Source organism: Dromiciops gliroides, chromosome 1, assembly GCF_019393635.1.
Source record: "Dromiciops gliroides isolate mDroGli1 chromosome 1, mDroGli1.pri, whole genome shotgun sequence".
Taxonomy (NCBI): domain Eukaryota; kingdom Metazoa; phylum Chordata; class Mammalia; order Microbiotheria; family Microbiotheriidae; genus Dromiciops; species Dromiciops gliroides.
The window spans coordinates 382,186,322-382,200,539 of NC_057861.1; the positions used below are offsets into that span (position 1 = coordinate 382,186,322).

Genomic DNA, 14,218 nt, shown 5'->3' on the forward strand with positions numbered 1-14,218 from the left:
TTCAGCATGAAGATGAAATTTAAAGGACAATTGATCAAGAAACATTTATCAAGCATTGATTATGTGCAGGCATTGTATAAAGCCTGATAATAAAAATAAAAAGCAAAAGTATTTCCTAACCTCAAGAATAATACATTCTATTGGAGAAGACAACATATAAAAACAGAACCTATAAATATATAAACACACATACTTAATAAATGCATATTATACACATGCATATACATAGATATATACATACACAGACATATAGGAACAGTTACCACTTCACTTGAGCAAGGATTGCTGGACACTAATGACTGGAATGACCACAAAAGACCTTCTAGGTGAGGTAGTGCTTGATCTGAGTCTTAACTGAAGCCATTTACCATAAAAGTCAGAAGATGAGATTAAAAGCACTCCAGGCATAGGGGACAACCAGTAGAAAGACACAGAACCATGAGATGGAGTGTTATGTAGAAGAAGAAGTAAAGATGCTAATTTTGTTGGATCATAAAATATGTATGGGGGAAAATGAGAAGTTTGGAAAGGCAGGGACCAGTTAGATTGTGAAGAATTTTACATGTCAAAGTACTTCATATTTGATCTGGAAGGTAATAGGCAGCCATTGGTCTTTACTGATTAGGGGAGTGACATAGCAAAACCTATAGTTTAGAAAAATAACTTTGGCAGCTATGGAACTTGGATTTGAGGGTGGCTCTCCCCATGTGAAGCAGGGAAGCTTATTAAAAGTCTGTTTAATGGTCCAGGTAAAAATTATTATGGCCTGAACTGTTCTCGCTGTGTGGAAAGGGGTTATATGAAAGATGCTATAGGGATAGAAATTTTAATATTTAGCTACTGATTGGGTATATGAAGTGAGAAAAAAAAGAGAGAGGACCAAGGATATTACTATGGTTAGAAACCTGCTACTAGGAGGATGATGGTACCTTTAGTATTAATTGGGAAGTTCAGAAGAGGGTAGGGTTTTGGGGAAAATGAGTTTGTTTGGAAATAAATGTTGAGTTTGAAATGCTTAGAAGATATTCAGTTCTAAATGTTTAACAGAAGTTGCTAATAGAGGACTGAAGTAAAAGAGAATCGGGATAGATATGCAGATTTGAGAATCATCTGTAGAGTGTTTATAAGTGAATTCACAAGAGGTGAAAAGATAACAAAGTAAGAGATTATAGAGAAAAGAGAGAATAGGTCCTGGGATAGAGTATTTGAGGACACCCACAGTTAGTGGTCATGACCTTAGAATCAGAACCCAGAGAGAGGAGACTATTCTGGGAGGAAAAAGTGATCTAGAGTGACTAATGCTACTTAGAAGTCAATAAGGATAAGATTAGAGAAGAGGCCATTAGATTTACAATGAAGTAATTGATCATTGGTAACTTTTAAGAAAGCAGTTTCAGTTGAATTATAAAGACAAAGACCAAACTTTATGGGGGTATAGAGGAGAATGAAAGAAGTGGAAATGAAGGCACTAATTATTGAAGGGTTTTATAGGAATTTTAGCTGAAAAAGGGAAGAAAGGTAAAAGATGATAACCAGAGATGATGGTAGGATTAGTGAGAGTTTTTGAGGATGCAGAGACTTGGACCTGGTTTTAGGCATCAGAGAAGAATCATAGGGAGTGATTGAAGAATAAAGAGAGAGTAGGGATAATTGTGGGGGCAATCTACTGGAGAAAATGAAAAGAGATAGGATTAAAGTTGAGCTGACCTTAGAAAGCAAAATGGCTATTTCATTATAAGCATGAAGGAGGTAAAGGAGGAAGATGTCATAGGGATGTTAAATGAGGACAAAGAAGAAAAAAACACATGGAAAATGTCTTCAATTTTTTCAGTGTTGTATGAAGTAAAGTCTTTAGCAGGGAGGGTGGAAGGAAAGCATGATGTGAGAAGCTTTAGAGGAGAAGAAAACATTTGGAATTGCTGCTGTCACGTGTAGGAAAAGGAATCACTTTTGGAGTAGTAGAATTACTTTTATCTAATGAGTTGAGATTAGCTATCATGAATTTGTAGAGGACCTAGTCAGCACAGTTCTGCGATTTCCTCTGCGTCCATTCAGCAGCATTTAAGTTGAAATAAAGGAAGAGGCAGCCAGGTGGTGCAGTGGATAAAGCACCGACCCTGGATTCAGGAGTACCTGAGTTCAAATCTGGCCTCAGACACTTGACACTTACTGTGTGACCCTGGGCAAGTCACTTAATCCCCATTGCCCCAACAAAAAGCAAACAAACAAGCGAAAAAGAATAGTGGATTTTTGGGGAGCAGCTAGGTGGTACAGTAGATAGAGCACTGGCCCTGGAGTCAGGAGTACTTGAGTTCAAATTTGGCCTCAGATACTTAACACTTACTAGCTGTGTGACCCTGGGCAAGTCACTTAACCCCAATTGCCTCACTAAAAAAAAAAAGAAATAAAGGAAGAACATAAAGAGAGTAATATAGTTTTGGAGTTTTGCAAGGAATGATGAAGTATAAGGAACTAGAGTTTCAGGAGGAAATGGTAGTGTAGAATTGAAACTAGTTCATTAAGTGGTCAAGATAGGGGTGGTTACTGAGTATAACCAATTCTGAGGTGGAGAAGAAACCTGTGAGCCTGGCATTGAATTCACTGAAGATGTATCAAGAATGTCCTAGGGTTCAGTAAATCTAACAGTTACCAGAATCTGGATTAGATGATATATTATGAGTAAATGGACCTCAAATAAGGAAAAGTAACAGAATGATGAAAGTAGAGAGAGAATTTGAAGGTTGCAATGGGAAGCAAGGGGTATTTTGAGTCCCCTCCACCCACATGACCAGTGATTTGATGTTATCAGTGAAATTACATTGAGTATTGGAAAGGGTAGATGAGGATGAAATATGGACCAGTTATCAGTGAGTGCTAGAAAATGGAAGGAGTAAGAAAAGAAGAGGTTTAAGATAAAAGGGTTTTTTTAAAATAAAGGAGCAGGGGTTCTATAGGGCACAGAGAAATGAGTTGGAAAATCTGGAGTTGTTCAAAGGTGATGATGGGTGGTTAAAGCTGAGGGAGAAGGGAATAAGGGAGTAGATTTCTCAGGTTGGGTAGGTAGATTTCTTCTTTGGCAAAGAAACACTATTGGTTTTTTTGAGAGATATTAAAATATATATTATTTATTTTTAATATTCATCCCTTTTAATTTTTGAGTCCCAGAATCTCTTCCTCTCTCCTACCACTTCCTCCCTCCACTGAGAAGGCAAACAATATGATATCAATTATACATGTGAAATCTTGCAAAACATTTCCATATTAGCTATATTACTTTAAAAAGGCAAAAAGAAATAAAGTGAGAAAATTATACTTCAATGTGCACTCAGAGTTCATTAATTCTCTCTCTGGAGGTTGATAGCATTTTTTATTTTTTATTTTCATGATGAGTCCTTTGAGATTGTCTTGGATCACTGTATCCATCAGAGTAGCCAAGGCTTTCACAGTTGGTCATCATTGTAAAATTACTGTTACTGTATACAGTGATCTCCCAGTTCTTCTCACTTCCTTTGCATCAGTTCATATAGGTCTTGTTATGACTCTCCCCCCCAAACCCATCACTTCATCATTTCTTCTTGTTCTTTCTTTCTCTTTTTTTTTTTTTGCAGGGCAATGAAGGTTAAGTGACTTTCCCAGGGTCACACAGCTAATAAGTGTCAAATGTCTGATACCGGATTTGAATTCAGGTCCTCCTGAATCCCAGGTCGGTGCTTTATCCACTGTACCACCTAGCTGCCCCTACTTCATCATTTCTTATAACACAATAGTACTCCCTCACAATCATATGCCACAACATATTCAGCTATTCTCCAACTGATGAGCATTCCCTCAATGACTAATTCTTTGCCACAACAAGAGCTACTATAAATATTTTTGTACATATAGATCCTTTTTACTTTTTCTTTGATCTCTTTTGGGTACAGACCCAGTAGTGGTATTGATGGATCAAAGGGTATTCAAAGTTTTCTAATTGTCAATTCTGATAGGTGTGAGTTGGTACCTTAGAGTGGTTTTAACTTGACTTTCTCTAATTAATAGAGATTTAGAACATTTTCCCACATGACTATATGAAGGTTTGATTTCTTCTGAAAACTGCCTGTTCATTCCATTTGACCATTTATCAATTGGGGAATGGCAATTATTTTTATAAATTTGACTCAGTTCCCTATATATTTGACAAATGAGGTCTTTATTAGATAAACTTGCTGTAAAAATTTTAAATATTATTTCATTGTCTATGGTACCTTTTAGAAAAAAGTAGTTCCTCTGATTATTTTTTTAATTAGGTATATTTTTCTTTGTCTGAAATTATAATTTCCCCCTCTGTCCTTTTCACTTTAGTTGAAACACCTTTTTACCACAATCCCAAAAGTTTCCCCCAAATTTGAACAAATTTATAGTTACAGCTACAATTTACTCTTATTTCCAATATTTATCACCTTTTTCAATTAGATGGTTGGAAGATGAACAAGTTAGATTTGGTTTAATTTGATTTTCTCCTCTACATTTTTTAATATAGCATTTGAGAGTTTGCATTTCTTTTCAAGGATATTCACATTTTTGACTACTTATCTATTCAAGAATGATTCAGTTTTTCTTCATATATTTATGTCAGTTCCTTATATATCTTGGATATGCAGGTTTAGAGGTTTTTGATTACATTTTCTGCCAAACTGCTATTTAGTTTCCCTGCAGTTCTTGTCACATAGAAAGACCTCTAGTAGTTTGTGCTCTTAGGCTCATCAAACACTAACCTCCTGACTATATTTGTTTCTAGGTCTTTTTTCTTTCATTTTACTTATGCTTTACAAAATAAAAATAGTACCAAATAACCTCTGGCATTTGCTAGAGGTGTGACCCCTTGTAAGCAATTCAACCTCTGTGAGCATCAGGTCACTTTAGGACTTTTGTCTTAATTCATACATGGGCTGTAATTAAATGAGTGATTGTCAGTACCCTATGTGAATGAAATCATAAATCTATCCTTCACATAAAGCAAATAGCTGAGGCCTTTAGGGGAAAAAAACTAGAAGACCACTTAGATATATTTAAAGATAATTCTTTTTAAATTATGGGTTGGACTAGATGGTCACTGAGGTCCCTTCCAGCTCTGAAATTCTGTTATGATTATTGCTTTATAACATTGTTTGAGTTCTTTAAATGCTGTCTTCATTTCTACTTTTTTCATTATTTCCCTTGAAATTCTTGAACTTTTGTTCATTCATAGGTACATTGTTATTTTCAATCTAGTTTTATAAAGTAACCCCTTGGTAGTCTGATTTCTATGCCAGTAAATTTGTGAAAATAATTTCAGTAGTATTGTCATTTTTATTATGTTGGCATGAGCATCTTGACATTTCAGCACTGAATTTGTAAAGTAACTTAGATAGTATTTGGATTTTTATTGTATTGACATGATTGCCTAGATCTTTGCCTTACACATTCCAAAGCAGATATTCAGGGTGAATTAGAAACAGGATCAAGAGTGGAAAACAAGATAGGTGATGGAATAGGAGAAGCAGGAAAGAGGATTTACCCTCATTTCTGGTAATAAACATGTCTATTCCTTTGTGGTCAAAATGTAATCTTTATTACGTGAAAAGGGGCTAGACATTTAGCAACTTTCTTGTTTTGGCACTTCAATTCACTTTAGTCTTGTACTAAGTTGATAAGTATGAGTAGCTAGATGGTGAAGTGGATAGTGATGGGCCTGATGTTAGGAAGACATATCTCCCTGAGATCAAATCCAGTTCTTTTTCCCCCAACACTAAACATTTTTATTTAAAGTTTTAAGTTCCAAATTCTACCCCTCCTTCCTTCCCTTATTTCTCCCCTCTTTGATGCAGTAAGCAACCAGATATAGACTATACATGTGCAATTTTGTAAAACATTATCATATTAGTCATTTTGTATAAGAAAACTTTAATAAAAGAAAAAATAAAAGTGAAAATAGCATGCTTCAGTCTGCGTTCAATCAATATTAGTTTTTTCTTTGGAGGTGGATAGTATACTTTATCATTAGTCCTTTGGGATTGTCTTGGATCATTGTATTGCAGAAAATAGTTAAGTCATTCATAGTTCTTCATCAAATAATATTGCTGTCACTGTGCATAACATTCTCCTGGGTTCTGCTCACTTCAGTGTACATCAGTTCATACAAGTCTTTCCAGGCCTTTATGAAACTATCTTTCTTGTTATTTTTATAGTACAATTATATTCCATCACAATCATATACCACAGTTTGTTTAACCATTCCCCAATGGATGGAAATTCCTTTGATTTCTAATTATTAGCCAATAGAAAAAGAGCTGCTAACATTTTTTTCGTACAAATAGGTCTTTTTCTCTATTTTCAGATGTCTTTGGGATGTAAACCTAGCAATGGTATTACTAGATCAAAGGGTATGCTCAGTTTTACTTTTTTTTTTTTTTTGCAGGGCAATGGGGGTACTCCTGAATCCAGGGCCAGCGTTTTAACCACTGCGCCATCTAGCTGCCCCCAGGTATGCTCAGTTTTATAGCCCTTTGGACCTATTTCCAAATTGTTCTCCAGAATGGTTGGACCAGTTCATAACTCTACCAACAGTGGAACAGTGGATTAGTGTCCCAGTCCCATATCCCCTCCAAGATACAATATTTTCCTTTTTTTTTTTTGTTATGTTTGCCACTCTGATAGGTGTAAGGTGATATCTCAGAGTTGTTTTAATTTGCATTTCTCTGATCAATAGTGATTTAAGAGTATTTTTTTATATGACCATAGATAGCTTTGATTTTTTTGTCTGAAAATTGCCTGTTCATATCCTTTGACCATTTTTCAATTGGGGAATGACTTGTATTTTTATGAACTTGACTCAGTTCTCCATATACTTGAGAAATAAGGCCCTTATCAGAGATACTTGTTTCAAAAATTCTTTCCCACTTTTCCTCTTTCCTTATAATCCTGGTTGCATTGGTTTTGTTTTTGCAAAAGCTTTTAAATTTTATATAATCAAAATTATGTATTTTATATTTTGTAATGCTCCTTCTATCTTCTTTGGTCATAAATTGTTCCCCTTTCCATAAATCTGACAGATAAACTACTCCATGCTCTCTTAATTTGCTTATGGTATCACCCTTTATCTGTAAATCATGTGCCCATTTAGACCTTATTTTGGCATATAGTGTGAGATGTTGGTCTCTACTTAGTTTCTGCCATACTGTTTTCCAATTTTCCCAGCAGTTTTTGTCAAATAATGAGTTTTTGTTCCAAAATCTTGGATCTTTGAGTTTGTCATATATACCAGATTGCTATAGTCATTTACTATAGTGTAATTTGTATCTATTCTATTCCACTGATCCAGTTCTCTATTTCTTAGCCACTACCAGATTATTTCAATAATTACCACTTTATAATACAGTTTGAGATCTTGTACTGCCAGACCACCTTCTTTCATATTATTTTTTATTTATTCCCTTGATATCCTTGAGTTTTTGTTCTTCCATATGAATTTTGTTATAATTTTTCAAGATCTATAAAATATTTTTGTTAGTTTGATTGATATGTCACTAGTGGGATTGTCATTTTGTTATATTGGTTCAGCTTAACCATGAGCAATTAATATTTTCCCTATTATTTCAAGCTGACTTTGTGTGAAAAGTGTTTTATAGTTCTGTTCATATAGTTCCTGGATTTGTCTTGGCAGGTAGACTCTCAAGTATTTTATATTCTCTACAGCTATTTAAAATGGATTTTCTTTTTCTATCTGTTGTTGCTGGACTTTGTTGGTGGTACATAGAAATGCTGATGATTTCTATGGGTTTATTTTGTTACCTTGCACCTTTGTTAAAGTTGAAACCCACTCTTATATGTACTTACTAGTTCTGTAATCCTGGGCAAGTAACTTAATCTTCATTGCTTCACTTTCTCATCCATAAAATGAATGAGAGAAGTAAATGGCAAAATACTACAGTATCTTTGTCAAGAAAACCCCAAATGGGGTCATAAAAAGTCAGACAAAAGACTGAAATGACTGAACAACAATAAAAGTTGTTAGCACAGGAGAAAATATCATGGTATGCTAGAATTTGGACTCTGTGTGGAAAAGTATAAGAAGAAATGATTTTGGAATTAGAGAAACTAGTTTTGAATCCTAACTGGTACATATTACAAGGGTAGTATTGGGCAAGAAATTTACTATTTTTTCCCTTGGGTTATTAGACTGTATCTAAGATTTCTTACAGCTTCCTATGAGGGAAGCCAGAATAGCTGAGTTGTGAGGTTGGAACAAAATTGTGCTCAAATTACTGTGGGTAATAATCTAAATGAGTACATATGCCTTTCCCTCATACTTGTGCTGCAGAAAACTAACATAAAATATGAGAGAAGCAGAGATTTTGTGTGGCGTTTGAAAAAGCCCATTGTATTTTTTTTCTAGAGCTAATTATCTTGGAAAGAGTGAGAGTTTGTGAGTCTATGGAGACTTTTCAGTGTGTTTGTGATGATGCAGCTTTGGGAATCTGTTGTTCAGGTGGCTTTCCCTCTGTTCTAAATATTTCTTGGGAAATGCATTCTAGTCCATGATGTAAGTTGCCTGACATATTAGTGAAAGAAACTATGAAGGCACGGGTGGTCAAGAGTTTGTGTCATTACAGTGTTACCTATGCTACCTTCTAATTTCTTGATTTGCCTATGTCAGACAGAGGTCATGGTACCATGATATAGGTGAGGAACAAGCATGGAAAGGTATGATCTATTCTATAAATACGGATCTCTAAAGGTCACATTTAGAGGTGACTTAAACATAGAAATGTCATCATTTTCCAAGCTATCACATTTAATACAATTATTTCATACTTTCTCTTGAGCTGGGATAGTCAAAGCAGCAAGATAATTTTCAAAAATATATATTTTTAGGGGCAGCTAGGTGGCACAATGGATAGAGCACTGGCCCTGGATTCAGGAGGACCTGAGTTCAAATGTGGCCTCAGACACTTAGTACTTACTAGCTGTGTGACCCTGGGCAAGTCACAACCCTCATTGTCCCACTATATATAAATATATAATTTATTGAGAATCCATCAGATCCAAGTTCATTTGGAAACATTGGGTAGTTTTATTCTTTAGCAATATGATTCCTTTTGAGTTTTTTCATGAAAGCTTTCTTCTCCACAATTTTGAACTGGCCATAGTCAAATTTGGGAGTAGTATTGATAAACTGCAAGGACAATCTTTTCCAGGCTGTGACATTTAGTCTGTACCAGCACAGACTTTAATAGGGTGAGAAAACACTTCTTTTTTTTTTTTCCTTTTTTTCTTTTGGTGAGGCAATTGGGGTTAAGTGACTTGCCCAGGGTCACACAGCTAGTAAGTGTTAACTGTCTGAGGCTGGATTTCAACTCAGGTCCTCCTGAATCCAGGGTCGGTGCTCCATCCACTACGCCCACCTAGCTGCCCCAAGGAAACATTTCTTGATCCCAACAACATGGGCTTTCAGCATGATAAAGTCATTGGTCATTTAACCATAGTGGACAAATCATCCCAGAGGATTAATGCTCTTGTCAGACAGTTATAATCAGTGGGTTATTGTTTTTGATCAGTTTCCCATCCCTGATCTGGCCAATCTTATAAATCTTCTTGCTGATCTTTGTGCAATGGTAGTAGCCCTTGTAAATAATGTGGGCCACAGAGAATTCCATGTGGACAGGATTCCAAGCTCTGAAACAGGTCACTTAGCATAGGCCTCAGTGGATTTTTCAGCACAGTTTCATTTTTCATCAGAGGCTAGTGACACCTTTGTAACCCTTGCCCTTGGTCATTCCAATGAAGTCAATCTTCTCATCCTGCCCAAACATAGTGGACACAGAACTCATTGTTCTAGGTTCTTGTGGGTCCAGTTCAGTTTCTCAGCCATGTTACTACCATTCACCCGGATCTTGATCAAATGAGATTTCTGCCTGAGAGGGAGCAGGCACTTCTAGGTATGGACAATGACTTGGATCACCTAGAAGTATTTTTCATGCTGTTGAAATCTTTCTCCAAGTGCTTCTCACCATCATCATTCTGCCATTTCTCACAGTACTCAGTGGAGGACTTCTTGGATTTATGCCAGTTCTTGAAGAATTGCCTATTACACTCATCACTGATGTGCCCAGAAAAGATGATTTTGATGGTCCAGAAACCTTGGGTGTTTGCACATAAGCAAGTATGCCAACTATGACTACAGAGGGGCATTTCCACAATGGTGATGCCCTCAACAGCTTCCTTCTTTTTCATCTTTGAACCAGGCCTTTCCAATTCCCAAACAATATGGGTCATATTTGCTGTAGTAAAAAGTTTTTAACAGTCGGTTAGTGAATACAGAAAGTCGCCAGTTTTTAAAGGACCACCCTTTTGGGGAGGAGACTGATGGCCATGCATGGGCTACGCATGCCAGTCCAGCTGCTAAGCACTCCACTTCTGGGGTGTGAGCTTAAAAGGCAAGGAGAGAATGGAAGTAGGGTCTCTTTTCAGCTCTCCTGGTTCACTGACTGAGCGACACAGACAGACGCTGACTGGAGTTCGACTCGGCACGCTCTCCGTAGCAGCATGTGCTTGATGCGGCTCTCTCCCCCAAAGGTGACCTTGGGTTTTTGGTGAGTTTTATACAGAATATAGACTAAGCTTAGACTTAAGACTATTTGTTTTGTATTTCTACTTTCCTATCCCTCTAATCAACATCACCTTGTAATTTCCAAACAATAAAAGCTCTAACTAGAGACCAGAGGCTTCTTCCATTTACTAGTCTCTGAGATAAAGAAGGGAAAAGTAACAAAGGGAGGTTAATGCTCTAGTATCCAATTTTAAATCTCACATTGCCTTATAGTCCAGAAAGTCTCTGAGGTGAATGGGCTTGGTGGGGTTACTTTGGGGAAAATTCTTTACCTTTCCCTGCTATCCACTACTTTGTTTTCAAGACAGTGAACCCAGAGACCCATGCCTGGGAGTGAAGAACTTCTGGTAGAACATATTGCTCTTTTTACTATGACTGCTATTGAGCTGGGTGAGCATAGCAAGAGAAGTTGAGCCATCCAGTAAAAGCTTAGAGTAGGAAGATGTTTAGGGAAGAGTAGGTCAATCATACTAGATCAAGATAAATGACAACAGTAATGATGATTTCAGAGTCCCCCTGCCCCATAAATTATCATAAGCAATTCTGTGAGGTAAGTGCAAATGATAACCTTATCCCTTTTTACCCATAAGGAGACTGAAGCTCGAAAGATTAAAGAATTTTCTCAGGATTCCATGGCTGGTAATATAGGTTTAAGTATCATTTGATAAAATGATTAATAGACAATTTTAGGTGAATTTGCTTTAGGCAAATCAACCTGTTTTCATTCAGGAAACCTCCTATATCATATCAGATAAGAAATATCTGAAAGTTAGGATATGAATTCAGGCCTTCTAGATTCTAAGCCCAACATTTAGGTCTCTGTCATTCCATCTTCACTACTAACATTAGAATACATATGGGGGCATCTCTAATTGCCTTTATTTCCAATATCAATTTAAAGTTTTTTCTTCACTTCACACTAATATAGTACACATTGTTTAATATCCACAATTAGGATTATAGGATTATAGATCTAAAGCTGGAAGGAACTAATAGGTCCATTATTATGACCTGAAGAATGCAATATTTCAGGGTTATATACATTTAAAAATTAAATTTGAAAGGAGATTGTCACCCCAAAGTAGTTAAGCTCTTAGCTGATAAATAGTCAGCACCATGGCCAGAGATGAAGTAGCCCTTAAAAGCTATAATTTAGTTCAATTGAGGGGACTGATTGGGAGAAGCCCAGAAACCTTGCAGAAGGTCTGTCATGTGCTAGTAATCAATCAATCAGGATGTGAAGATTGAATTAAAAAAAGGAGAAGGAACCTGAAGCTCTTTAGATGAATTTTCTTTGGTGCCTTTACATGATTTTGATTGTTTTGGATTCCACCAAACCAATTTACTTGATGAAAAATTTAAATCAAATTTCACTCAAACCCTACTGTAGCTAGTCAAATATTAAAAGTGGATTCTTAACATAATAAAAACATTATATTCATAAGTGGTTAAAATAGGAAAAGATACCCAAAATATGTAAAAAGATTTGGACAGAGCTAAAACAGCATTTCCATGTATGAGTATATAGTATATTTAATAAATAATTATTATTCAGAATATAGTTTTAAGTGTCATTTGGTAAAATGATTAATGGGAAATTTTCAGATGAATTTGCTTGAGACAAATCAACCTGTTTCCATTCAGGAAACCTCTTAAATTTTATCAGGTGAGAAATATCTGAAATCATATCAAGTGGGAATAGGCTTCCTACATGAATGGTCAGTTTGTAGATGACTAGTTAATGATTTTGCTGTTAGTGTTGTTTGGGAAATAATGATAATTTACAAGTTTGACACTTCTATTTTTCCTGTTTTGAAAGCTGATCTCCTAAGCATCTGAAAGGTCTAAGTATTTATTGAACTGAGGTGATTTTTCAGAGGTTTTTAGGACATTATCTTTATTTCATTTTTAGTTCATACCTTCTGTAGTGGTATAAATAGTATAGTATGGGAGGAATAACTCTGGACTAGAAATGAAGAAACTTACTTTCAAATCCCACTTAGTCACTCTGAGAGTGGTTGAGAGTCACACCTTTCTTTGGCCTTATTTTCCTCCCCTGAAAAATAAGATTGTTCTGGATAATCTACAAGGTGCCTTTTATTTCTAATCAGCTATACATTTCTATAAATAGTAGTAGAAATTTGATTGTTAGGTAGGAAATTTAGTCCTTTTGTTCCTTTGAATTCTTGGTTTTCAGTGGGGCACATTAAATATTTCAATCTTAATATCACTTTTAAGTGAAGATTCCTGTTTTCTCTTCATCATGATGATTGTGCTGCCACTGAATGCTAAGTCTCAACTGTGTGGTGGGCTTTAATTTCCTATTTTAAAGTGTTCACTAATAAATTTATTTATTTTTTATTCTGGAAAGGGGATCAATAGTTTCAAATACATGCTTCCCATCTCATCAGAACTTAATTAAAGTAAGTGTTTCTGACTTCAAGCCATTTTTATCTTAGCTTCTACAAATAATTCAGGGCCCAAAGAAAATAAACCCAAAGGGAATGCAGTGATCAAGATCCAGAATAATAAATAAATGACTGTTTAGATTAGTTGAGAGAGAACTCTGGTGGAAAGGGACAAAGAGTGGTTTGAGCTCAGGTTTCTTGGCTCTGAGTAGGTGAAATCCCCATTCATGGTTATGACAGTGAAATTTCTGTGGGTACAATGAAGCAGGGACCTTCTGTTACTCCTAAATAATTGTCGTTTTCTTCAAGCCCTTGAGTTTCAAAGGGCATAACAGAAATTGTTTCAATGTTTCAACCAAATTAAGTAACCTTTTAGTCAAGAGTTTTTTGGAAAAAGTAGGTATGCTGTTTATGGGATCTAAACTTAATATAAGGCAAAAACACAAAATTTTATTGAGAGGCACGTCACCTCTAATTATTATTTCCCTAATTCTTTTTTGAATATATAACTTTGAAGGTAGAAAGGACTTCAGAAATTATCCAGTTCAGATGTCTCATTTTACAGATGAAGAAACAGAAGTCCAGAGTGGTTAACTGACTACTGCTCACACAGGTAATGTCAGTAGTGGAATTTCATTCCACAATACCACACAGTCAAGAGAATACAGGTAACCCTAGTCTTTCCCTTCATTTTCCTATCAATAAAACACACATACATTTAAAAAATACCCCTTCTTCAAATCTTTGGAGAGGAAGTCCTATTGTATTTGTTTCATCAGACTTCACATTTACACTTTAACAAAGAAATCAGGCTTATAGAGTTGGAAAGAAAGAAGGAAACAAGAATCATATGTAGCGCCTACCATATAAATATAAGCCAGGAATTGTATTAAGTGATTTGCACATATTATCTCATTTGATACTCACAGAAACACTGGGAGGTATATGCTTTTATTATTCCCATTTTACTGCTGAGGAAACTGAGGCAGCATGTTAAGTGACTTGCCCAAGATCATACATCGAGTAAGTGAGGCTAGATTTGAATTTACATCTTTCTGATTTCAGGATCAGCCCTCTAGCCATTGTGTGACCTAACTGCAATAATATCATTACAGTTTTATAGCTGAAAGAATCCTTAAAGATCATCTAGTTCTCCTTCCTTATTTTACAGGTAAGGAAATAG

General features: G+C 35.8%; 1 pseudogene; it reads right to left on the bottom strand.

Annotated features, from left to right (window-relative positions):
- Positions 1 to 9,091: 9,091 nt before the first annotated feature.
- Positions 9,092 to 10,983, bottom strand: LOC122735244 (annotated as a pseudogene).
- Positions 10,984 to 14,218: the final 3,235 nt, after the last annotated feature.